At 45.0% G+C, this 27,325-nt stretch overlaps 1 protein-coding gene across 7 annotated transcripts in view; it reads right to left on the reverse strand.

The window, feature by feature from the left end:
• Positions 1–27,325, reverse strand: part of LOC135366738 (leucine-rich repeat-containing protein 15-like) — a 584,634-nt gene that overhangs the window by 141,951 nt on the left and 415,358 nt on the right. For 2 of the 7 annotated variants that reach the window (XM_064599602.1, XM_064599595.1), the window contains exon 1: positions 13,571–13,915. The exons of the other annotated variants lie outside the window; for them this stretch is intronic. The gene's annotated coding sequence lies outside the window, so the exon portion shown is untranslated. Of the gene's footprint in view, positions 1–13,570; positions 13,916–27,325 lie in introns of those variants that run through there. 7 annotated transcript variants of the gene reach the window in all.

Below are 27,325 nucleotides of genomic sequence, written 5' to 3' on the forward strand. Positions count from 1 at the left end.
CAAGTTCATACCGCTATCATTCTATCTCGTCCTGAATTTCGCGTTGCATCGTTCCGCATCACCTGCGCAGACGGTCAACTGATGGTCTGACGTAGGTCTGACGTAGACCGTCTGACGTAGGCTTTGTGTGTGTGTGTGTGCGTGTGGGTGTGTACTCAAGCCAGCAAAGTTTTGCTGGTTTGAGTCGGTGTGTTCGTATCGTCCCCCTGTGTGCCCAGACTCAGCCTTTTACATTATGGAGTTAAGAATGCACCATTGATTATCCATATAATGGCGGACATGTGTGAAAGACATCTGTACCAATTCCTTTCTCTATTATAATACCACTCTCTAAGGGAACATGGTACTGAACCGAATACTGATAGGGTATGTGCGTATATGCCTCTTCACCGGCATCAGCCCCATCTCATCATCGTATCTCTATTTGTGTGTGTGTGTGTGCCTCTTCACCTTGCTGAACAGGAGATTGCATAAAACAAACGAAGAGCGATGCGTCTCCGATAATACACTTTTCCCGCAACGATATCTTATCTCCCCGTGGCACTGTACACTGTCCTCACAAGTCGAAGTGCAACAGCTTTATGACCCAGCATGGCGGTAACACGCTCACGAGACGATGGAGCTGCGCCGCACTGTATCAGGTCTACTTTTGTATTCATGTCGGCATTGCGCAGCTCGAAGGGTTGGTGGTACAGGCGTGACATAAAAAAAAAAAGAGAGAGAGAGAGAGCGAGAGAGAGAGAGAGAGAAAAAGAAAAGTAACGAATATTACTGAAAAAAATATTACAAGAATGTTCGAAATGAAGATCCAAAGCAAAGGAGGAGTCGAAGGCGTTTTTCAAAATTCAAGACAGCCGACGGGTACAGAGGATTCGCGGGCGAAATGTCAACATATTTGCCATTTCTATTTACGCGCCGATATTTCTCGTTTACTTTCTATTTTTTGCATCACGTACACGTATTTCCTTCTTTCCTTTCATAACCGCCATTCTCAGCGGCAGAGCGCTGTGCAGCGCGCAGTTTGACGGGGAGCCCGGTATTAGCATACGATTTGAATACAGGCGTATTGGGAATATGGTGCCATAGAAATATATGGAAGAAAAACAGCGCCACTGCCTTCAGGGCGTCCCTGAAATTTTTCATACGACTATGCCCCATGTCCGTAATGCCAAACCATAAGCAAACTTCTCGGTAAAAAGAAAAAAAAAAAATTGTATCGAGCATATTTATATATAATCAACGGTTAAATTTATATATTCATATAATAGGCGTGAACCATATCTATACGAAATTTGCCACCAAATGTGTATCAGCATTTTCTGCGCGTATTTCCCGCTTCGCGACACATCGGCAGGAAAAAAAGATATATGAATGGTGGTGGTTCGCGGATGAAATATGGTGCGATGCATGGTTTTGTGTGGCTTTTCTATCCGGCTTTCGTTCGCAAAATAACATGGCGGGAAGTTGGCGCGTGTTCACCTTTTTCTCCACACATTCAGATATGCACGTGGACATGATGGACGACGAAATATTGACAGCACCTCCAGGCAGCCATGGCCCCACCGGGCCACATGCTGATTGACGTGGCGAAGGTGCTGGGTCTGCAATGAAGCATCTCCAAGCTCTGCACAGGCTTTTGTGCGGTGAACGCCAAGATGGTGGATTCAGTGTGACCGTGAACGTGATTAATGAGCCCCCCCCCCCCCTGCATGCACTGACTTTTTCGTTTTTATTGTTGTATTTATTTTTCTGTTCGATTTGCCTTTGGTCTGGCGTACCATTCAACTTCCCCTCATCATCATCATCATCGTGCAACTAGGAGAAGTGGAGTACGGCCGGTCCTTTTCAGAAGCACAACACTATCGATTTTACTCTTTCTTTCACCAAACCAAGCCAACCAGCTAAATGTAAAGCAGACAAGTGTGGAAGTATACTTGCACAACGTAAACAACGTAAACGACAATGAGTATCTTGAATGCTTGCACAGCTTAACAAAGAAACGGCTTGTCAGTGCTTCGTGAAGAACTGTTCGACACACACAAACACATACGAACTGTTCGAGCCACCCATGCGCATGCAGCCGGGACTGCACTCTGACTCACAGTGGCCCAAGCTGCACCACAAAACACGCAATTCATGATGATGATGATGGCGGTGGTGGTGATGATGGTAGGAGAAGAAAATGGGGCATCAACAACGACAACTTTACTTTAGATGATGAATGGGAAGTTTCATGGCCAGGGGCGAGGCTCTACCCCATTGCTGGTGGAGCATCATATTGTCACACTCCTGATTGAAACCTGTTACTGAGAGACCCATGGAATTCTAAATCGCTACAACGTGACACCGGTACCGCAGTAACAAGACGAATAACCTAGGGCACACGCGGATATAGGCTATAGGATAGGATATAGGCTATAGGATATAGGCTATATATATAGGATATAGGATATAGATATATATAGCGCAGTTCGTGAATCTCATCCACTTACAGGGGAGAAACGCTCAAATCAAAACCAACAGGATGAACACAACAACTGAACAAAATAAGCTCCCCACAGCTTTCGCTACATAAGTATCCGCCCGACACCGGCCTCGCGGATATCATATAGTGCCGTCTAGACTTGTGTTTCACATGGAGCAAATATTATTAATGGTTATGGGATTTCGTCAACATAGTCAATCCCACCTACGTTCATGTGGCGCTCCTAGCTTTGATCTCAGCACTTACTGTTCGGTGACCGGATTATATTGGGAGTACAAAAAAAGAAAAAGAAATAAAAAGGAAAGAGAGAAATAGAAAGAAATCTATCTCGCTATACGCGCCATTAAGCGCCACAAGTTGCAAAACATTAGCGCTTATCTATCAGCTAGTGGGCTTAGAACTGCAGCATTTGAGCAACACTTCTAAAAGCAGACACGATATAGACTGTGAACGCGGCTTGCGCATGTTCCGTTTTACACATTCAATTTTTAGTCGCGTACATGCTGAACCCAAAACGCGACAGCCAACCTCATTGAAGCTACTGCCAATTGCGAAAGTTTCAGCGAAAAGAAGAAATATCGCCAATCGTGTCTTCTCAGTGAGCTTTTGTGGAGATACCTGCTTATACCTCCCCATGACTGCCGTATACCTAGTAATATTACACAAAGATACATTTCCAAATGCAGTCCAAGATTAGCAATTGATGCGAAAGTCAGCGCGTGCCAACACGTTTTCTCCAAATAACGTAACAATCGCGCTTTATTACTTAAATTACTACATAGCCACGTTTCTATGCCGCGCATCAACATCGTTTCCAATACTAACACTGTATTCACTCTATCATCTCACCCGAATCTTCTCTCAGTATTGGTACTTCTGGTATTTACTTCTCATTAAAACTGTGGAATTCTCTACCCGAAAATATAGGAAACGCAGCTACGTTTTCTTCCTTCAAAGCAATGCTGAATCTTTTCATTCATAATACATAATGTTTTCATAGAAATTTTGATCGATAGAAACGTGTTAGCTGTTTTCTAGTTATCAATACTGATTATAAATCTCTATCGTCTAGTTACTCTAATTGATAACTGAGTTGTCTCTTGCCAAAAGATTTGTTAACATCAGGAAGCCACAAACACTAGTGGACAACTACGGAACCTTAATATGTAAATTGTAAACTCTTAATTGTACCCTACTGTTTTATCAAATAAATCTGAAAAATCTGAAATCTGATTTCATTGTAACCTCGCCTACCACGTCCAACCAAAACAACAAATCGATGCGATCAAGAAAGCAACAAGATGCAACCTTTCAGAAAAAAAGAAAAAGGGAAAAGGACTCGCATAAACAAAACAAATCTTGGCTGTACTGTCTGCATCAGAACTATATTATTTTTTTTTACTACAAAAAGATCCCGTCACAATAGCACTTCACAGTACTGCCCATGAGGAGTGGCACCGACTCCTCCCGAAACTTGCAGCTGCCAACAAGAGGATATGAGAAGGTCACGATTTTCAGCAGCCTCTTACGAACACGAACGACCCCCGTGACCCGGTTGTTGTGGCGTGTGTTGCCGTCAGCTGTTCTTCACTCGAAACGGCAATGCCTTTTTTCACACGGGGCGTCGCCAATTGCTTAGGGACGTGTGTGAAATTGCCATTCAGCTGCATACCGACGAGTCGAGCGCTGTACAGAATAAAGTATAAGTACATCTGGGAGAAGTGTCGACACAGGCACCGACACGAAGTTCGACGGAATCACTGTATCGACACCGAGGTAAATTTGGGGGTACACGGCTTGGGACAAAACATAGGGGTTGTATAGACTTCTCGTGAACGCATTAGAGAGGGAATGTTGTGTCAATTACCATTGCCCGTAGCTTTTGAAAAAACACGTGGATTGCTGGGTTACGGATGCTCAGAAATGGGTGTGTGATAACGTACACGCGGTGGATGCACCGTTTTCCTTTTGTGTGAGAGTTCAAGTACCCACAGCACCTTAGATGGAGGTTTCAGCAACGTTTGGTGATAAACGTCCCCGTTATTATTACAGTCGAAGATATGTCTCATAATTATTTATCGTTCTTCTTCTTTTCTTTTTTTTTTTTTTGTTCATGGAAAACGTGAGCATCATCGTGTGTCATTATCGTGAGTCGTGCATGTGTGTCGTGTTTCTGTCGTGATCAAAGCATATAATGACAGTCCATTGCGTATACGCTTTTTTTTTACATACATGCAATAAAAGAAATACTAACGTGAACTCTTGTATACTAATGTGCATTCAGCGCCACTCAGAGTTAACTACACAGACGTAGGCTCATGATAAGAAGTGGATGGATGGATATAGGAAAGAAATGAGATATGGAGAGCAATGCATTACAAAGTAACGCGCTACACCTCGGCAATGAGATATATACAACGCCATTACGTGTTGGCCATGTGATGTGTGACGACTAGAGCACGGATTTGCATGCAAATGGCATATTTCAAATGGAAATGCATGTATGCATAGTTTATCATATTTTCGTATGGTCAGAAACCAGAGCTTTCGTCTTCGTTTCTTTCATAGAAGGTTTTGCTGGCTTCGGGAAGGCTTTAGAAAATTCCGGTCAGAATAGAATATTTTCCATGTTTTGAAGGGGGGCGCTGTTCGGCCTGTACCTTACAGCTAGGGTTCCGCGTTTTCGTTTTTTATTTTTGGGCGGATTCGGCGCATGTTTTCCGATGTTTATTGATTTTCGCGAAATCGGTGTTTTTCGATGTTTTTCCTAGCGTGTACATGGTTTACCCGACAGTTATCGGCGAATAGAAATCACAATGTAATTTCCGTACCAAGCTCATTCAACATGGCGTTGTTCGCTGCGGTGGCGTTTTACGGCTAACGAAAAAGTAAATAGGCATTTTTCGCAACCATGGTATATTTCTGTACGGTTTTCTGATATGCACCAACAACATGCTGGGCATGTGCAGCAGCTTACACCTGTCATATCCCGGAATGTCCCTCTGTATTCGGTGTTTTTCGATTAAAACCGAAAACGCCGATCCCTATACTTACAGCTCACCGCTCAAGGCTCTCGCTCTCGCCCATGGCGTCGGAGTTCGTTCGTCGCGCGTGTGTGGTCGATAGGCAGTAATAATAGGAGGAGATAAAAATAACTGGAGTAGAAAAAGGCCGTACTTCACATTTCGCCACTTTCTTTACCGTTAAGAAGACGGGCGGCGTTCGCATTTTCACCTGTGGCGCAGTGCTGAAAACAAAGCCTTCAGCTGCATGGTTTATAGCTGTTGCGCAAGTCTTCTTTCCTGTCTGCTCTTATCGAACGCGGCCTTACTTTACCCTGTGATCCTTTATAAATTGCTGAAATTTTGTAAAGTACGCATGCGACGTATTGCTTTCATGCCAAGAGCAAGGGGAAATGGTCGCATATATTAAGATTTTATTGCATGTTTCCAAGATTTGTCGTGCATAATAGCGTGCATATTTCAAGAGTTTCTATGCATATTTATACGGGCTCTAACAATGACAGTACTGTGGGTTGAAAATGCAGGCACCATCTTCATACGTTGCGGGTTTGTAGAAACTGCAATTAGTAATACCGGTAATTTGCAACGAAGTAAAATTATATAATCACGTCTCTTTACAGTGCGTGCATAAAACAACACGTTGGACAGTGTCAGAGACTTCTGCGAAAGTGTAATGAGAACGTAATGTCATCATGTGATGAAGGCAATGACATTAGTAATGCATTACGTAGCAGTGTGAAACGTAATGAGTAATGATAATGCATTATAAAATAAAAGTAATTTCCCCAACTTTGACAGGGGTGTTCGTAATCTCTAGGTTTGTTCTAGAAACACTCGAGTCGGTGAGTAGATTTCTGTAACGAATGGAGGGGGAGGGAGAATTGCGCGACACTCTCTCCATACATATTCAGCCAGACTTGTACAAAATACTGTACAAAATTATTTAAAATAAGATACTAAATACTCGACGTAAAAAGTATTTAAAATAGAGTACAAAATACTCAAAACTGAAAGTAATTTCAGTAGAGTACTAAATACTCTGAGAAGTATTTAAGATACCCTTCGAAGTAATTTAATATTAGCAGTAACGGTTTTCTGACGAAGTTGGCTATTGACAAGCAAGCCCAAGCGTGGGACCAGCCTATTGTACAGGAGGATAAACGAGAGATTCCCGAATTCCCGAAAAAAAGAAACAAAGATAGGGGGCTAAATTCCAGTGAGCTGAAAATTTCGGCACGGCGGGAAGTGTGCTGGATTTGGCTTGACGAGGAAGGAGTGTATTTTGAGTACTGAGTAGCAGATACCGAAAAAAAGTATTTTAAATACATTGAAAATACTTGGTCGAAAAAGTATTGAGTAGAGTACCAACATACCGGAATAAGTATTTAAAATACTGTATTTTGAGTACGTACTCAAGATACGTACAAGTCTGTATTCAGCCAATAACGTTCTGTCAGTTCACGTGCCAGTGGTTCGCAAATTGCAGCTAACGTTTTTCTTCACTGTAATTGAACGCGTGCTGTTGTTCGTAGGAGGCAACTCAGCTAGCCATGAGTCGTTATTTAATAAACTATCCTCTCATTCAATTAGGACCTGCCGTCGTTTTTGGGTCAAATCATGACGTTTGCCCAGCGTTTCCATTTCGCTCTGGGTCGGGTATTGGACCATATTTAGACCCACAATCTACTATAGATTATAGCTACCGTGTCATTTGCACACCTTCCCAGCATCCCATTTGCAGGCTAGCGCTGGCGCTACTCATCGGCCCGTTTACTGCTTCCTCAATTGTTATACAGTGAACCCTCGTTAATATGACCCCCCGATAACTTGGCATACGCGCTTTACGACCATACTCCTGGGGAACAATGCAGTGAAACTTCTGCAAATCCATCCGTTAATATGACAATTCCGCAATGTGACCAAAATTTTCGGAAACGACCATGGTCATAATAATGAGGGTTCACTAGTGAACCCTTGTTAATATGACCCTCGATAATCTGACATACGCGCTTTACGACCATACTCCTGGGGAACAATGCAGTGAAACCTCTGCAAATCCATCCGTTAATATGACAATTCCGCATTGTGACCAAAATTTTCGGAAACGACCATGGTCATAATAACGAGGGTTCACTGTAGTACAGCTTGGGACAAAAGTTTACGGAACACCGGGGTGTCGCATTTCTCCAATGGAGCGGCTATCTAGCAGCAAACCGAAGTCAACACACATACTGAGAAATGGATGGAATTACCGGCCACCTGTTTCTTATTTGATCTCATCCTGATAGCTAGCAGGGGGCCGCTCCGCTGAAGAAATACGCAGGTGCTGTGTTCCGTAAACTTTTGTCCCAAGCTGTACCTTTACTTCAGGTTACCTTAGGATTTGTGTACAAGCGGTGCACGTCTCATGGGAGATGCGTTCTTGCTAAAGTTGTAAATTGATTATCATCATCATATTACGAGTTTTCATGGGAACTGTTGCTGTCGTCTGCTACTGTCGCGCGTCTGCTTCTCCACGTTCAAAATTCAACTTTCCACTATATCAAATCATGATGGAGGTCTCTCGGGCCGATGCGTCGCGCCCCTAGCGGATAGTGCGGAGGAGGTCCTACATATAAGGGATTTCCGATTATGACATGGTCGCTATAATCTAACAGGTGGTGTTTTAGACACCCCATGTTGCTACCGAGTTTCAAATCTCCAGAGCATAAAAGTAGGAGAGACACATTTCATCCAACATAATCATTGAGGATCGCGTGCATACTTGATACGTTCTCATCGTATTCACCGTTCATCTGGTGTTTCTAATTTCCTGTTCCATGTGGATATATTGTTCCTACAATGTCTTCAACTTTAAAGGAGCACAAAACTTAAAAAAGTCTCCTTGCGGAATGAAAGGTGCCGTTACCTTTACACCAAAATAGAAGGAATATAAATCGTCCGTGGCGTCGTCCGTGATTTGTGAGCGAAAGAACCTGCAAGTTACGCCTTCCCTCTCCCACTCCTTCTCAAGAAGGCCGACAATGCGGAGAGCGCTCTCATTGGTCTCCGCAAACGATTCGTCCAATCATCTCGGAAGTTCATCTGAAGAGACCAATCCGAGGCCTTTCCGCATCGTCGGGCTGCTTAGAAAGAGAGAGAGAGGGGGGGGAGGGAGGGAGGGAGGGAAAGGGGACGGAACGGATGAATCCCGCTCCTCTTGCGCTGGCGTCAATGGTAACTTTAATTCGGCAAGCAGAAAATTTTGCACTGGAGTCCCCCTTTAATAGTTTTCGATATAGGGTTTATTCACATGACGTCATCCGCAGGAGAGCGCCACTGTCGCTAGAAGATTCGCCGCCATAATGTAGGTCCTCGAGTTTTTACTGTCAAGGCCTTCACCCACATTGCATTCACCTCACACTTGGTGTTGTAGTACTGTGTGAATATTATTTGTACCACAATGCAAGTATTTTCGATATTTTCAACGTTAGTAGTCCTCTATATAGCACATGGCAGTGAACGAAAACCGGAACCATAAGCGGCCAAGGTCGTGCTGAAGACTGACAGGTGGTGGGTTCGAACCTTACAACCGGTTGTGCTGTCTCGGGTTTTCCCTGGGTTTTCCGAAGTCTTTCCAGCCGAATGTCGGCACAGTTCCCCATGAAGTCGGTCCAGGACGCCTACTAAACCCCCCCTGTCTCCCACTGCTTCCTGTTGTCCTCTCTCCATCTTTCCACATCCGTACGCAGCTCATAGCCACACTTGCTTCGTGCCGTAACCACAACCACAACCGCAACCACACTTCGCACACATCACCGTCTCACCTTTTCGAAACTAGCGCCTTCTAGAGGAATGATGTAAAAATAATCAAACCCTTATCCACACCTTCAGACGTTAGGGAACGCGTACACCAAAAACAACGACGAGTCATTACGCCTTGCCCGACGCCAATCCAGGCAGACTTCCTTCGAATCCTGCGTGCTAGCGCGTACGCTCAACACACAAGCTTCACGAGAGCCGCTTTGTTACCCATAATGCACCACCACAGTATCCCCTATAGCAACAAAAAGAGAGAGAGAGAGAGAAAGAGAAAGAGAGAGACTTTCTCTTTTCTTCCCGTCACCAACAAGCAAACAATGGCTGCCTCTCCTTTCCTTTTGGGAGGGCCGCCTGGCAACTCAACCAGTTATTTATCGCGGATCGGCGGAAGACAGGTAGGTTCATATAATACAGCCGGCCTTGAAAGCCCTTCTTCGAGACGACTGATCACTGGGCAGGTTTCTTTCGCGACCGTATAGTGGCCGCGGTGACTTCGGCTACTAATGATGCTGTTCAGCCGGGGCATCTTCGAGCCGAACAAGTTGCCGACTCAATGAACACACAGTGAACCGTTGCGGGAGGCCCGAGCTTTCTTCGTGGAAATAGATAATGAGTGCTGCTGCACCTGTACTATACCTGTACTATAGTGTGGTCACGTGCGACGGAGAAATCAAGGAGGGAGGGGGGAGAATGCAGGCACAAAAGTGTGAAAGTAGCATGAGGGAAAGGGGGTTGCAAGGCGATGATGAACAAATGAGCACTGAGCGTGGTCTCCGTGTGTGGCCCTGAACACGAGCTTGTTGTAGCTGACGACTTTGTTGGTAAGTGACAATATACAATGTCGGCCATTCGTCGGCGAGTGTTTGGAAGTTTGAAAGCGCCGTCTCTGAAGAGCTCTCCGTGATAATGAGTGAGACTGAAAAGTATTTGCCGTCTAGTTTTCCCTTCAAAACATTTCGCGCTGTAGGCCTATGTACAGGCGACAGTATAGAATAATGAAATCATGGTTAAAAAATCTGAGTTATTATCGTATCATGCGTAGGACAACACACTAGAAGTTAAACAAGCTGGTACCAATGAAAAAATGGTTAGGAAGCAAGCGAGCTGGTGAAAATGATACATGATGTAAAACTCCGAGACTAGGGAACACGAAGGGACAGGCACAAACACGAAGTCTCTGGACTTCTCTCGAAGTCTCACCCATCTCCAAGCTGGAGCGTCAGCTTGGAGATGTAACATATGAAAGAACAAGGGGACGAACACGTACGCACTGGACACGATGGACTCAAAACCAGCAAATGTTCTTCAATGATTAGTAGTTTTGTAATATTATCTCCCAGCCTATGAAGCGACTTGCATTCAAAGGCGAACACTCTAAGAAGAAAAAGAAAAGGAGTAATTTTACTGCTTTTCTGGACTAAATGCATTGCCACAAAAAAAGAGTCTTTCAGGAGTAAATGTCACAGAGTGGGGTGTATATTTCGTGCCCTGTTCTAAGAGTCCCAGTTGCATAATTCGTGTGCATGTACGAAAATACTTTGAATCAAACCGTCAGCCGTGATGTATCGAGTGATATAACATCTTGCGACATACATAGGTCACAATACGCGAAGAAAGAAACGCTAACTGTTTCTTACTCTGTGTGGGTGGAAAATTGCTACGTTGGCTGAGTTATACAGCCTTATGCATTCAAATTAGCCAAGGGCACGCATTTATGCGTAGACTGGTGCATTCAGAAGAACACTTGCCAAGTTCAGTGCCAATTTGCAGTCTTGGGGAGTAAGTGCGAAGGATAGAGGAGTAAAATGGGAAGTAATTGCAGTCTAGAGGACTAGAAGCTGCAATTACTCACCTTTTTTTTTCTTTTTTTTTTTTCTTAGAGTGAAGGCGGTAGCTTGTACTGGGGGAGAATCTCCTCCTTTTTCCTTTGTTTAAAGAAACGAGCAAAGTTTGGGTCCTGCGTCATACGCATTAATACCGTCAGGAAAGTCCCAAGTGGGACCAACCTTTGTTCAATGAACCGAGAATCAAACGTCCCTTCCGTCAAAACAGAACAAAGGAAGGAAGCTAGAGACCCAACGAATCCTTACGGCACCAGCTTGAGTGATATATGCGTCGTATGAGTGTTTATTTCCTTTAGTGATTTTTCATTTTCTTTTAATGGCACGCATACAGCCTCCTATACTGCACCTCGCAGAGCAGGAACGTGCCTTTTTCGCCGGTTTCTTTACACTTGGGAAAAGCTCCAAGTGTTGACCTTCTGCGAAAACCCCTTTCATGGGTGACGTCCACGAAAACACCGGGGAGTTCATGAAGGAATAGAATAAACAACACGAGCACGTTCTGACGCGACTACAGCAAGCTAACTACTAATAAGAATAATACAAATCTCATGCGAAATTTTCTGCGCTGAAGCCACACCTTCATCCACGAAATATAACTGGCAATGCTTTCGCCGCAAAGCAAACCAAAACAAAAAAAAAGTTCACTTTCTCACGAGGCGGTAGTGCTACAAGACCGGTTGCTGCCCCATTTTTATTTATTTTTGTTATTATTACCTGGCCAACGAGCAGCGTAAGGCTTCTATCAAAAACCTATTCGTCTGTGGCGGCTCTCCAACAGAAAGAAAGAAGCGAAAACATTTATCTCCTACGCTGCAACTCAGTTCAGCGGAGCGAAGAAAGCTGATTAAAGTCTGCTTCCACGTCATTCTTTCTCTCAGATTCCTTTTTTGTTTTTCGTGATACGCTTCACAATCAATCCAGATTCCTATCAGAACACTCTCGTGCTCCATCGTCCTCTCCCCTCCCCTTTTTCTTTCTTTCCTAGTTACAACAGCCGATCTATTTTGTTTTCGAGGCGTTCGCGAGAAGAATGAAACGTCGCACCGGATACGACAGGTAAGTATTGTTATCGCCGAGCCGCATTCGAAACGCCAGTGTGAACGCAGAAGGAAATGCCACGGATCGGCCGGTCTCTGAACACTGTTGGCGGAATTACCTTCGTGATATCTTCGTGTTGCCGGAACGCGGAACGAGGTTTATATCGGGTGTTTGTTTTCCTCTGTTGCGTAACACATACATGTGGATTGCAATTGCCAGTTTTTACGGCCCCGTTTACTTCAATTTGCACTGCGGCAATCCCGTTGCCGATTGGCAGGATACAAACCGGCATGGGGCATCTTGTGATTTCGCCTCTGATGTCGTGTGGAGTTGGTTCAACGGCCTCGTATTTGATAATCGAACCTTCGTTTCAGGGGGAGGGGCTTTTAGAAATGATGAATCGTGCGCAATAAATGAAATAAACAAAGTAATTGAATTGAAGGCTCCTCTAATATTTAGAGGTCATCCGGAATGCAGGGTGTGAACAGTTCGACGTGGTTTTATTTTTGTTCTCTTCGGCCCGCGTGCACCGAAGATAAATGAAAATAAAAATAAAAAAAAGACTTCCGAAATAGGAGCTCGTCTTGTTGCAGACTTGCCGTACAGAGAATAGAGATTCCCAACACGTGCAGCATCATGTTTCCTCTGTTCCATCCACACGAATGAACAACGAGACTGGAGCAGTTCCCGTATTGTGTTCTTTCCATAGTCAAGAATACATTCCTTATAAGGTTCCCGCACCTCTGCCTTGTTTCCAAGAGTCATTCTGGCACAAAACCCGGCACAGACCTGGGGAGCACGGACACGTCTCTGGCGATAACAGATGTTGTAATCCGAAACTAGAATGTGTGAGAGAGAGAAAACGAAAGACGTCCTCATTCGACGACAGCTCAACTCTCTCACCGTGCGCCGCTCCCGCAGACAGGGGTACAGGTGGTCAGCGCCGTTTCCCGTACCAAGGGCAAAGTCCCACTGTACGTGCTATAACTGCCATATAAATTCTCCCAAAGGTATCGTCCAAGTGTACAGAAGATGGTAACCATACGTAGAACCCGCGTAACAGGAAACGGAGTAAGCATAATAATTATAATTCAGACAAACGCGGCAGGTAAAACATCACAAATATGTCCACGTTACAGACAATGGATTGGACGTACCGCCCCTATATAATAGAAAACCAGATATTTTGATCTCGCTGTCTATGTTTCACGTTATTGTCTGTGAACTCAGGTGTTGTTGGAAGTGAGCAGTGAACAATGGAACGCCTGCTGCCGGCAACGAAGCATGAAACTATATAAAGTCGCGAAAAACTGCGTATATATGCAATACGTTGTTTCGCAAATAAAACGTATCATGTAACAAGCAACGGAATTCCTCACCTTTCCATCGTTTTATGTAGGCAACCAAACTCTTAAAATGACACCAATTGGTTCTCACGAGTAAGGAATCCAAGGAAACACACTTGGCGCACACACAGTGGTCACTATACTCGAGCGAACGACGGAAGAAGCAGACGACACAATCGTCTGCTGGTCAATCACAACCTCGCTGCTCCATCACCACTGTGTTGTGGTGATTAAAACTCTGGGAGTCGGGACTCCACGATCACATGACGACTGGCAACACACACAAATAGCGGAACAGACGATGCACGACCGACTCTCGTGTCAGCCACCTACAGAATAACCCACCAAGCTCTGCTGAGCGGCCTAAAGCACGCTCGACCGCCGGCCTCTCCTGCCTCGAGAGGAAATACGTCACGAAGCGGAATTTTGTTGGACCGCGCTCATTTTCAACTTTGGAGGAGGGACGTGTTCGTCGGAGCGGGATTGAGGGAGCTTGGTTGAGACCTCGCGGGGATTTTGTTGGTGGCGCGATAATTTGAATAGGCGAGAACGTCATTCTCGTTTGTCCATCGGATGTATGTGTGCGTGTGTGTGTGTGTGTGGGGGGGGGGGGGGGGGTACATTTGAAGATTTCCTTAAAACTAATGAAGATACCACAGTTGTGTGCGTTATCAGATTACAATACTTACTTTCAATTCATTATCATAGTGGGATGTTTCGCCGTTGACGCGGCACAGTGAAGCATCTTCATGGGGTAAACCCCAACAACAACAACCTTATTTTAAGACTTGTTAAGATGGTATTTGTTGTTCTTTATAATACCTTTTTCAATATGAAAGTTTTTTCGCGCATGAACGTGAAGTTGCGGATCATGTCCAAAGGATTTTAACTACTTTGGGCTTAGCAACATTTCCGCGTGAATTCTTGCGTCGGATACCTGGATGTAATTTCTCCCTCGCTCGCTTTTTTCTCCCCCAGCCATGTTTTCTTTCATCCTTCCTGTCTATGTTCCCTAACTCACTCCTAACTTTTGCTCCGTAACCCCACAAGACAAGCACGTACGGGACGCTTTTTCCGGAGTAACTCAACACGCCATAGAAGACAATAGAACGAAAAGTGATTTGAACTTTTCTTTAACTCAAAAGCCTCCTGAAAGCGGTGACATTCCGATTAACGCCTAGCTTTGTTAAAAGGGCCGCTAATGCCCATCTATGTTCAGAGCGAAAAGTACGCCGCCGCCCAAAAATTTTGGGTAGCGCGTATCAAGTTGCCGCTTTTGCCCCCGGCGCCAATGAAAAGGGAGAGCGAAACATCGTTAAAATGTCATTACGTAAAACTAGAAGCTCGTCATTTTGTGTAAAAGTCGCTGGCATTGTAGAAGGCTTTAGCTGGAAAGCGTAATGGGTTCCCGAGGGAAGCAATGCTCCACCGTTACATGAGAAACCACTTTATCATTCCCCTCGCACCTCTCCCTCGACGAATAAGGTACCTGCAAAAAGAAAGGCGAAGAGAATTATTTTTATTGTTTTTATTTATTCCACCAACCAAAAGGTAATCGGAGCGAACTCTGACCAGGATGCGTTGTTGTGAAACGTTACAATAAAAAATGCCACGATACTGTTCGACAGTACAATGCCGCAGTTCGCTACGGCGGTTTGACTTTGTGTAGGGGAGAGGGTAATGTTTGTAGAGATCACGTGACGGAGTGTTTGTCCACTCAGAAGACGCAATAGGAGATTGTTTTGGAGAGGGACCATTGAGGTCGCTGCATGGGCAATAGGAGAGAGAGGGAAACTGGGGAGCTGTACAGACAGCTGACCTAATTGCATGGCGTTATGGCAGGTTGCTTCCCCAACCACGCCTTGTCTAAAACGGCCCGCCTAATATAGCGAGATAGAGGCGATAGTGTGCTCTTTCACTATCTCACATTGGGGGTGAAGGAAAGACGCGTCTCCGAAGATGAGCAATGAACAAAATAAAGAAAAAAATGGTGTTCCTTCACAAATTTCCTGCGGACGATCTATTGACCGGAGTTTTGTTCTGAGAGCGGCTACGATATCAGGTGACCGAAGGACACACATGTTATCATTGGGACACTGACTTCTTAGCTTTTATGATTAAAAAGTTAATGAACGATTTTTAGGTAATTACTCACTCGATGGTTGAGCAACAGATGGCCAAGAACGTCCGCAGGCCCATAGATAATAGAAGTGAGAACATGATGTGTATAGCTCTTAGTTTTTTTATGAAAAATCTGTATTAAAAAAAAGACCCGTATAAGTAAACTGCGCAATAGCCTATCATAACTGCATTACCAGTACCACCTTGAAAATTTAATGCACAACGTAGACAAAAAAAAACCTGAAATGAACTCCCTGCACGAAACACACATCCTAAAAATCATTTATGTATAAAAGGCAAAAAGGTAACCAACACGTAATTTGCTAGAGAGCACGTTATTTCAAGTATACGGCGCGCTAAGCACATATATAAGTGCATATATAATCGCAGATATCATCGTTGCATTACAAGTACCATCTTGAAAATTTAACGCACAACGTAGAAACGTACACCAAGAAAAACGTGATGCGAAGCCGTGGACGAAACACACATGCTACATATCATTTATGTTCAAAAGGCAAAAAGGATAACCAACACGTAATTTGCTGAACCACAAGCTCTTTCAAGTATACGGCGCATAACAGGATACTAAATTTTCGCACAATCGGACAGCTGCGATCCTGCATCACCTGGCACAAAAGCGAACTCATTCCAGATGCGAAGGTTGCGAATTGCTACTCTGGACTTGGGGAGTCCGTGAAAGTGTGCTGCGGACAAGGATAGAGGAAGAGCGATCACAAAGAACGCTTCAATGTTCCTAATGCATGCAAATTCAAAGAGCTACGCTTGCAATCTTCGTATGCAAATCCTCTCATTTTCTCCCATTTAGAAAAGGGCTGCTCGCCCGCGCTATGTATGCGTCAAAGAATATCTGAGAAAAGATTGTGTGAGCCGGCCACTTTGATAATGTTCTCTAGCCGAATGAAATTTTAATAGCCTCGGCGGCTGATAAAAGGTGGTGGCTTGTGAGATGAGAGTGTTTTCGAGGTATGTGATGCACTTCAGGGGACCGGTGTAAGTGGTGGGATTTTCGTGCATATATGTTTTTTGTAAAGCCATGTAGCCATGTAGAGCCATGTTATTTTACCTGGAAGGTGATAAGATATGAGGTAGAGGTGCATGTTGTGTATCTTACACTGGTGAGCTGTTGTTTTTAGATTGATTGATTGAAATAAGGGAAACATGGAGACGTGAGGCTACTACGGAACACGTAAATACGCGAGGAAGTAACAACGGAAAAAGCGAAACGAATGCAACCTGAGGTGTCCCAAAGAAGAAGAAGAAGAAGAAGGAAAAAGATTATACCGAAACCAAATGTGATAAGATATGAGGTAGAGGTGCATGTTGTGTATCTTACACTGGGAGCTGTTGTTTTTAGATTGATTGATTGATTGATTGATTGATTGAAATAAGGGAAACATGGAGACGTGAGGCTACTACGGAACACGTAAATACGCGAGGAAGTAACAACGGAAAAAGCGAAACGAATGCAACCTGAGGTGTCCCAAAGAAGAAGAAGAAGAAGAAGGAAAAAGATTATACCGAAACCAAAGGTGATAAGATATGAGGTAGAGGTGCATGTTGTGTATCTTACACTGGTGAGCTGTTGTTTTTAGATTGATTGATTGATTGATTGATTGATTGATTGATTGATTGATTGATTGATTGATTGATTGAAATAAGGGAAACATGGAGACGTGAGGCTACTGCGGAACACGTAAATACGCCAGGAAGTAACAACGGAAAAAGCGAAACGAATGCAACCTGAGGTGTCCCAAAGAAGAAGAAGAAGAAGAAGGAAAAAGATTATACCGAAACCATTTTGTGAGGGTGGTCGCGCAGTGTCGGTACACGGCGATTTTCGGACAGCTTCTTCGTGCGCGACACCGCCGCCAGGGGTGGTTCAACCACGAGCTGCACATAACAGACAAGTGTGTCGCGAGTAGTACACAGGTGAAACTGCGGTTGCAAAAGAGGTACACCAAGTGTACAGATGGCCGCAGAATTTGGTCAGAATGCGAATTTTATTGTGTCAGCTCTTTGAACAACTTCTGTTGGATGAAAACTGAACGCACGTGTGAACCTAAAGGACAGACAGCAGTTCCCCACTAAGAAGTATATCTAATAAGTTGCCAATTAAATTTAGTGAAATCTATTTCGGAGCGCGATTGACGTACGCACAGTTAATTTTAGCCCTATATCAGAAGCATTCGGTTAGATGGGCGATACGCAGAGCAGCGTATTGACTCTGGTATCACCCCTGTACACGGCTCTGGGTGATACGGGAAGCAATAACAACTTATAACACGAAGAATTCATAATCAATAACAAAACCAGCAACAACAACAAATAAATCAACACTATGGCCTGGGGTGATTCACCGCTTGAGAGCTGTACACTACCCCATAAGAAAACCAGCGGCTTTTGTCTTTCCAGCTCTTCGACCTAATGCTGTATCCAAGTTACATTACCTTCGGGCGTCGCTTCGACATGATTAAATGATATAAAGGGAAACACGGAGACGTTAATCCCGACGCGGTTAGGAGCGGTTCCTCCAATTTATTCTGACCTAATTCAAGACTTGTGTTTCCGTGTTTCACAACATGCAAGCTTTTCTTCTGCTATAAACGAGAAGAAAAAGAACTATACTACCGTCTTATCCAAAAAAGTGTGCAGAAACTTGGCTGCGCAAACTCGCACAAATGCGCAGCAGAAATCCCCAAAGGCGGTTATTCCCGCAGTTCAAAGTTACGTCGTACGTTGCTCTAACAGCCTGACGCGGCGCCCAAACGAGATGAATTCTGCGGAGAAAAATAAGAAAACCGTGGAATAAGACAACACCGAGTGTAGAGAAGCTAAACGGAGTGAGGCCAAATGCGCTCAAGGAACTGCAGCTGCAGTGTCAGTCGATGCGAGTAACCGTTTTCGCGAAAGCCGTAGAGGCAGTGACACAGAACCCACTCTTCTAAGCGGATTTCAGATGTCGATCGAGAAACGCCATCTACGTTGCAAGGAAAACACATCTCCGCGCAGAAACTCTTTCAGATTACACGCCAAGAAAGAACACTTTCCTGGCTCTCTCCAACTTATTGTTGCGGGTGACGTTGGGGGAGTGGGGCAACCGATTGACCTCCGATATCGACTGGTGTCGCCATTGTCGAACAAAGACAGAAGACACAGCGTAGAAGTCTGTACACACATTTAGGCGTTTGTACGGAATGGACCGCTTCTATATTCGCGTCGCCGAATGCCGGGCGAATGTCGGCGGAATGTCGAGCATCACTTTTCTCCCCCAGTAATAATGGCGACGGTCTAACTAACAACAGAAAACACGCAGAATGAGCCAAAGCGCATCGAGTGCAAAGCGTCGTCAAGCGTCGCCCTCAAGCGTCCACGTAACCTTGAGAAGTTCGACATGAACGAATGTAAATATATGTTCCTTCCTGACAACGTTGAAGAGCCAAGAATGTGAAAGTCCGAGGACGGAAGATTTGATTGGCTACAGTACGGGAAATAATAGTCCGTAACTAAGAAAATTAGGGCGCGACAGGCGTTTGTGTCATTAAGAGATAGTTAAATAAGGAATAAGTGCGGCTCCAGGGGAAGGCCTCCCCAACCGCTTCCTGCGCGCCCATCATCTCGTTACTTCGACTTCGTCGCATGATCTATACCACTGCCAATAAAACCTTACGTTCGAATTGGACTCAGACGTGCGTCCTGGAAAGCCTGGAGCCCCTGGCTGTTATTGAAACTACTCCTATATTCCACCGCGAGTCACGTGTAGATAGCATACGCAAACTTTGGTTGAGCAGGCTGTATACTCCTTGACGACTCAAGAGCTGCAGGAACAGGGGTGCGCGTCTCCGCCAGCGGATAATGCAGTCCGCACGTTGAGAGTGGGGCATACGAGAAGGCGCAATGGTCGATCGACATGTTTTGTTAGCGCGACTCTTTTACGTGTTTGCCTCAAAAGCATGCAAATATGCTCTCAGCACGTCATACCTTTAGCAAGGTCGGTAGCAATGTAAGAAAGGTAAACACTGTTTCCAGCACCGTCTGTCGGAGATTTCCGGCGCAAAAGAACCCCGGGTGGTCGAAATTATCCGCAGTCCTATACGCCGCGCCACGTGCGGTATGTCGCCACACTATAGCCGTATTCAACTCAAGAAGGAAAAGAAATCAAGTGCGTCCACTACATACGCCGTTGAAGATAAAGAGACGCAATAGCGAGCCAGGATAAACACTGCAGCGCCACCATGCGGCATCAGTAGGGGAGTGGCAGGGAAGGCCCGAGTAGCGTCACGCGGCCAGTCTTAACAGCTAATACGGAAGCAGCGTGAGTATGAAGTATTAGATTATCTGGCGCAGTATGGAGCGTGACCTCCCTCTGTCGAGCCATCCTATCTGCGGCGCTGTAATATTTTGAGAGCACGCGGACTCGATTTCTTTTCCTTCTTAAGTTGAACACGACTATAGGCTGACGCACCTTAGGTGTAAAACTACTCCCATCACCCTACATCATATCCTATGGGTGTTTTCAGAAAATGAGCAGTGTACAAGCAACAGTTTCAAGCATGTGGTCGCTGTACGTTGTTACTCGGAAGCGGTATGTGCCCGCCTAAGCTAATCATGAAAATCTTAAGATTTTTGGGCGCAGTTGATCAGCGAGAGTTAACCTGCCCCGAACTATAGGTTTTGAAGATAAAAAAAAGAGAACCGACCGGCAACTCTTAAAACAGAACACCACTATATAGCACGCTGAAGGTCAGCCATTGCACAGATGGAAGACGGATGCAAGACGCAGATTGCAGCGAGCTATGCAGCCCACCAACGGCACACCACCACCACCAGCACATCTGAACCCCAACTCCAGGAGATTGTGCTTACCAGCAAATAAGTTAACGGTCCTCCCCTTCCCCTGCATCCCACTGCCCCCTCCCTCGAGCAACGTAGGATCGCTCGTCTGCCCCACGTTACGCCCCCCGCCCCCCGCTTTAGGAGGCGAGACCAAAGCAGCACACCACAATTGGTCCAATATCGGTCCAACATTGGCAGCCAATATAAGTTACATTGGTCCAATATTGGCCGTGCAACTCGGACCGATATTGTGCCAATGAAACTGCCAATATTGGTCCAATGTTGCAAGACCGTTTTGAACCAATGAAAAAATATGAATGATCTGCAGCTATTGCGTTTCCCTTACGAAGAGAGAGGACAACCGAAACGCCGGTGCCGCCACATACTCGAGATATGGCGAAACTATCATAGCGACCAAGACAGTTCAGCGACAGACAAGTACAACGCTCAAAGTAGAGAATAAGGCAGAACACGCCCTATAGCCGCTGCATACGAAGTTGATGACGTAGAGACGGGGGAATGGCGTTTGAGGGTGGTGCGGTAAGCCTGCTCGTGGGTGGCGGCTCAGGACACGCAAGAGAGTAGAGGGAAGGGTGGAGGAAAAAAGAAAAGAGAAAATGTGGTGGTGGTGGTACAGGAGAGGAAGAGTTGTGCAGTCCGGCCCTCCCAATCTGGGAATAGGGTAGTTGCGAACTAACCACCGCAGGAAAAACACGGGCATACCTCAGTAACCTTCATTGGGCTGCTCTCTGTACCACGGTAACTGCCAGTGTGATTGTCGAAGTTACCCCACCTATGCGTGTACAAGTGGACTATACATGAAGGCCCCCCACCCTCATCCTGCTGTATACACTACGCCGGGATCCCCTAGAGGCGAGACGAAGAAGTTCCTTCTAGCCAAACTCTTCAATTAGTCTGGAAGCAACACCTGCATAGAAAAATTGAAGGAACACAACATGCCCATGATCGTCATGGGAGACAATATGGACATTAAGAAGACCCAGAACAACTGCTTCGCGGATTTTATGAAGGAAAGCTTCGACCAGTCAGTGACGATAAATTACCACAACCCGTATAGAAAATGTTATGGATTGTGTCTTGTTAAGAAGCATAGACAAGCTAGCCAAGTACGTCAGCTACTTCAGTCTTCACAGGTCTCTACTGTCCGTCACCGTAGGATGTCAGCGATGAGCTCTTAAATACTATCGCATCTCAATGGCAATCTGCACCGCGATTTCTGCCGTTTTTTTCTTCTTTGTATTGCTGCCAAGGTAACAGATACCATTACCTTCATTTCATTCCACGAGGAACTATATATATATATATATATATATATATATATATATATTTGCATTTTAGTGTCCCTTGAAAGGTTGAACGAAACCGCACAGAGCCTAAACGTCGGCGGGATTACACAACAGGCATCCACATTTTTCCTATCAACCACGTCGTCGTCCTTTGCAACTGACGCTGCTTACATCATCCGTTGAATTCATTTGCTTAGTAGGCCAATGCGGCACGTTTCATCTGCAATCAGCCAATCACTGATCACCACTGTTACAAGCGCTCATTCTTTCCCACTTCCAGCTAACTTACAACGACATGAGACTATACCGTATAATGCAATTTCCTTCCTGGCCTCTCCATACGTCACCTTCATCAGCTCCCGGACGACTCGACATGGCGGATAAACCCTACGCGAGCGACGCACTATAAATACTCTCGCATCCGGGCAACCACCAAAGCAGCTCAACTTCCATCGGCTAATTTGTCGGCTTGATGCGATTACGAGCAAAATGGATTTCAGGTGGTGTGCGACGGTTCCAACTTGAAAGCTGAGATACCGTATGAGCTTTATGGCGAAGCGTGCTTTGAGCTCGTCGAGCTGGAAAAGTAGCACGGATGCCTCCAGGAGAAGAGAGTGCGGTTCTTCGAAGAGGCCTTTAAATGCCTCGACCCTCCTAAGCCTGGGATCTATACCGCACCACTCTTGCCAATTCAGCAAGAGATGTGGCAGCGGATTATGGGAGGATGAAAGTTTGGGAGAGTACGGAAGGAGTCCTTCAGTGTTCCGGGCATATACCCCGTATTGCTGTGTAGGGTGATGGGTGGTTGCTATAAAAGGAGTTATGGCGATTGCGATGAAGTAATTTCTATTGCAGGTACGCGAAGGAGGAAGAAGCATGCAGTGCATTAAAGGGGCATTAAAACACAAACCACGAGCACATTTCGAATTACTTTGTTCATTTGTTCATTTTGCAGTGGCGTTATAACCAGGGATCGGAACCGTTATTTGTTTTTCGGTTCGGTTCGGGTTCAGGCATATTGGTTCCGGTTCGAACCGGTTCGGGAAAGTTAATTTTGAGCAAGTTGCTATGGGTTAAAAGCAAGCACACCTTCACAATTCTCAAATAACACATATGCACTTTTGTTGTTGTTGTTGTGTTGCGGACGCAGCAGTGGTTCACAGCAACACCGGGTGTTACGTATCAGCATTTCAGGTGCAACGTTACGGTCAGAGTTCGAGGTAACTCGTTACTGCTAAGTTCCTTTTTTTTTTGGTAACTTGTAACTTAACTCGGTACTTTTGCGCCGTGGTCGCTTTCAGAGGAACTCGTTCCTTTTTCAGGTAACTTTGCCAAAGTAACTCAAGCTAAGTTCCAAGTTACTTTGAATTCCCCGTTCACTCACGTCCACATATTAACTGCAAGTTATTATTCTGTAGCTGCAAGTTACATTTCAGGATGTAGAACTTCGTTATTAACTTATTTACATTTTTGACACGGTAACTTAACTCGTAACCAGTTCTTTTTTACGAATAACTTCTCGATCTATGGCTACGGTCGCATACAGTACTCTGTATGTTCACTCATCGTATACACCCTGTTACAACCTGCTCAGGGACTGGCCGTTATTTCCGCAGCCCAAAATGAAAACTTGCGGTTGTTGGACGACAAAGATCGCGTACAAGGAAGCCTACAACTGCCAAAAGGACGACCTCAAAACTTACACAACTGAATGACCGCAATAGCTGTGAGGGAGGAATTCCCTCGCGCACTTGGGTTTTGTTTTGATTTGGTTTGATTTCGAATTTGTTTTGCAACGCGGCCCAATCCGCTGTGTAAATAGTACCTCCGATCACTCACAATGCACATCAAGTCTGAACCGTTTCGGGAACCGGTAACCGCCTCAATTTATTTCGGTTCAGTTCCGTTCCGTTACAACGCGAGGAAAGTAATATTTTGGTTCGGTTCAGTTCCAGGGCAGCGAAGAATGCGGGTTTGTTTTCTATCGGTTTTCGGTTCGGGTTTCGTTTCGGTTGCGGATCCCTGGTTATAACTCCAAATTCCCATTTAGTTCCCATTAAAATTGTGTTGGATACAAGCATTGAGCATACGTAGTCATTGCCGTTTACCTTGTAATATAATGTTGATAACAGTGTCGAACAGTCTACCTTGAGTTAGCACACTGCTGATTGGAGCGTAGCTTGTCCAGAAAATACAAAACGAAAGAGAGCAAGAGAGCTCCACGATGTTCCTGGGAAACCTTCTAATCACCATATTACCAAAACAACTCGTAGTGACTCAAATGCGTGATAATGAGGAACCTCGGAGCCGCCAGTCTGAAGTACGGATTCTGGAATTTCCGATATAGCCACCGTGCTTACAGCGTACGATAGATTACACGGTTGATTTGCCATTTACGTAAACGATGCACCGAAAGATGACTGTACACATTAAGAATCCCTCACGTTGCGGGAGATATGACAAAACTGTTATCGCAAGCAGTGTTCTGCTAAAACTGTGCAGTCACGATCTGAGCTATGTGTGAAAAGGTCAGCCGCCTGAAGGCCTCATCAGTTAGACCGTACGTCCTTGCGAAGGTCTACAAGGCCAGTTCTGAGCCAGCAGATGATCATATAGCAGATGACGTTACCTGTCGTCATCACACTTTTTTTTTCTACGTGCGCCAAGGAAAATTCATACATGTTTCAGCTTTTTCTGCAACTGGGATCTTCGAAATGGGTGTGATAAACCGCGTTTTTATCACTCTTACACATATTGTCACAGTTTATGCTTATGACCACCCAACAATCATCGCCACCATTTCGGGTCATGTAGCGAGCGCTATTGCGGTATGCAAGTCAACTAATTTCGGCACAAGTTTTCTATGAGAGAAATAATGACGCGTTCAGGCCTGTAATAATGCACGTAGCCCTAGGTTTTGCCATCTTTTCTGTCGTTTTCTGCGCAATAGTCTGAGCTTTCCCATTCAACCGCAAAATAGTGCTGGGAGTTAAGTCGAGCTCTCGCCTCGCACATCAAAAGACACGCCGCAGTTGTTCTGCTTTCCTCATCGGATCGGTATGCCCGATAATCTTCCACACTTCACGCCGCTGTCGTCTGTGGCAGCTTTTCCGCTCGCAAACAACACTGAGGACGAAGAGGAGAAATTATACCTCTCTCGAAGAACAGCACGGAAAATTGGATTCCACTTGCACTGTGACTCCATCGGAGATGGTCGTTGTCACGTTGCTCCGAATGCTCCCCCGGGGACGACTGAGAGACATTCCGCCGAAGTGTGACCATCTTTTTCGGGTAAGCGCTGAGCCTGTGCTATAGCTCTTATTGCGACGGGCTCACATTAGTGTGCACTATGAGAACGAACCTTTGGTTCAGGCTGAGATGATATAGATGTGTTGTTGTTAGTACATTCTAAACATATACGAAGATGGTTTTAATGCTTTTGTCTCTTGTCGTACGTCGTAGGCGTCGTGTTCGTAGATAATTACACTTACCGTGTATTCCCACGAGGGCATCCTCATGGAAGGTTCTAGGGGAAGAAAAAGGAAAAAAAATCTGCCCACGGATTCGAAGTTCTGCCCCATGTTATGTTGAGCATTTACACGGTGCTGAAATATCGGGAATGGCGTATTGCGTACTTAGCAGACGACACTTAGCAGATCACACAGCCAGCGTCTTTCCCTGTCGTCTGCTACCGAATATCTTGTGGCTGTGTCGCCGGATATCCCCCACGGTTAGCAGTGCACGTGAAGACACGACGTCGGGTGCTCGCGCTCACGTGACAACAGAAAGCGATGACGTTTTTCGCATGTTCCGCTGGCGTGTGCTGGAGAATGTCGGTCGTGTGAATACACGGATACACTCTAAACACAGAACTTCCCCGCCATAACACATCCAAGCATAATCCTGAATGGCATCGTTGTGTCCCCATGCAGATTTGTGGTAAACGGGAGGTGTACGCCTTTTTGTGGCACTTGTGCAGCTGCGTTAATTGTCACAAAAGGTCGTGCGCCTCACGCTTTGAGCACGGTAACGGTATCATTTTGCGACAATGGTGACATTCTGAACAACAAATCGCACCCCCTACTGAGTGCACGATTAATCTTGTCTTTCGAGGCTTTCGTGAAAGGGTAAAAGTGGCAGACATTGTGAGAGTGATCGAATATTCAGAGGGAGGTTGTATACCACATCGCATATAAAGTAGTTATTAGTAGCCATTCCAAATACATTACAATTTACTTACAATAGTAATTTGAATTCCGGTTACAATTACGAACTGTCGACTTCTTGAAGCGATTAATTACAAAGAATGCCATTAATCACCCTCATGTTGCCCCCTCATTTGGGAGAGAGATCAGCGAGGTCGCTTCACGGGCAATAGAGGAGAGAGGGAAACTGAGAAGCTGCGCAGACGGCCGTCCTACTTGCGTAGCGTATTTGCGGCATTAGGGAGTACATTTCAGCGTCAAGCCAGTATAATGTTGAGTAAGTATACGGTCTAGGCGATTACAGAAGTTGTCATTACTCCTCGATTTACTCGTTATTTCTTAGAGTCATTATTTCTTATCATTATTCTCACTATTTCTCATTATTCCTTAGAGTGTGCAACAGACTGGAACACGAAACAAACTACATACGCGTCAACTTTGTGAAAACAATCAACCAGCAGAGAATCGGCAATCAACATCACGAATTTGAAGACCTACTTCGAAAAAGTACACTATACGATGCTAAACACAAGCTCAAGGACCGCCCCACAAGCAAAACCAGACGTTACTTGAAGACCTACACGCTGGCCCTCAAAACTGCTCATCGTCGTTTCGAGCACTTCCCTTTCGGTGACCCGCAGTTCCCTCCACTGAAGCTTGAGTTCGCAAATTAAATTTCAGCGTCCGGCTCAGCGTTAATTTTGAACGTCGTGAGCAACATATGCCGATGACAGGAAGAAGCTTCATGAGATGCGTCCTCCTCCTCCAAAGGCTTTCAGGGTCTGCCTGCTGCTCTTCACTTCGAAAGAAGTTCAATGCAGAGCGACATGCGGATTCTCATTTACAGAGACAACGCTATAGGAGCAGACGTTACGCATACGCGAGGGTTCTCTTCAAACAAAAGAGTCTCGAAAGAGCGTCTTCCACGACAGCTCCACGTCTCCACGTTAAGTGAATATCTGCTTTCTTGCAGAATTATGACATTATGACAATGCAAATTTAATCACGTTTTATTAGCGTTCGTTTAATGTGACCATGTGTCGCCGTTTTAATGGAAGACAGGTTTGAGAGCAATATGTGCTTCTAAGACGAGCTTCACCAGCTCGATATTTAGTTAACAGATATTTAGTATTTTTTTTTGAAGAGTGGCAAGTCAAATATTGGCTGACCTCTCTCAACACTTAAAAACAATAACAACATACGTCTCCACTTTTTTTCTTTTTCAATATCTCTAATATATCTATCTACACTCTAAGAGAACACACCTGAAGAAATATAGTCTCCTACATGAAAGCTAG

This window comes from Ornithodoros turicata, chromosome 8, assembly GCF_037126465.1.
Source record: "Ornithodoros turicata isolate Travis chromosome 8, ASM3712646v1, whole genome shotgun sequence".
Taxonomy (NCBI): Eukaryota; Metazoa; Arthropoda; class Arachnida; order Ixodida; family Argasidae; genus Ornithodoros; species Ornithodoros turicata.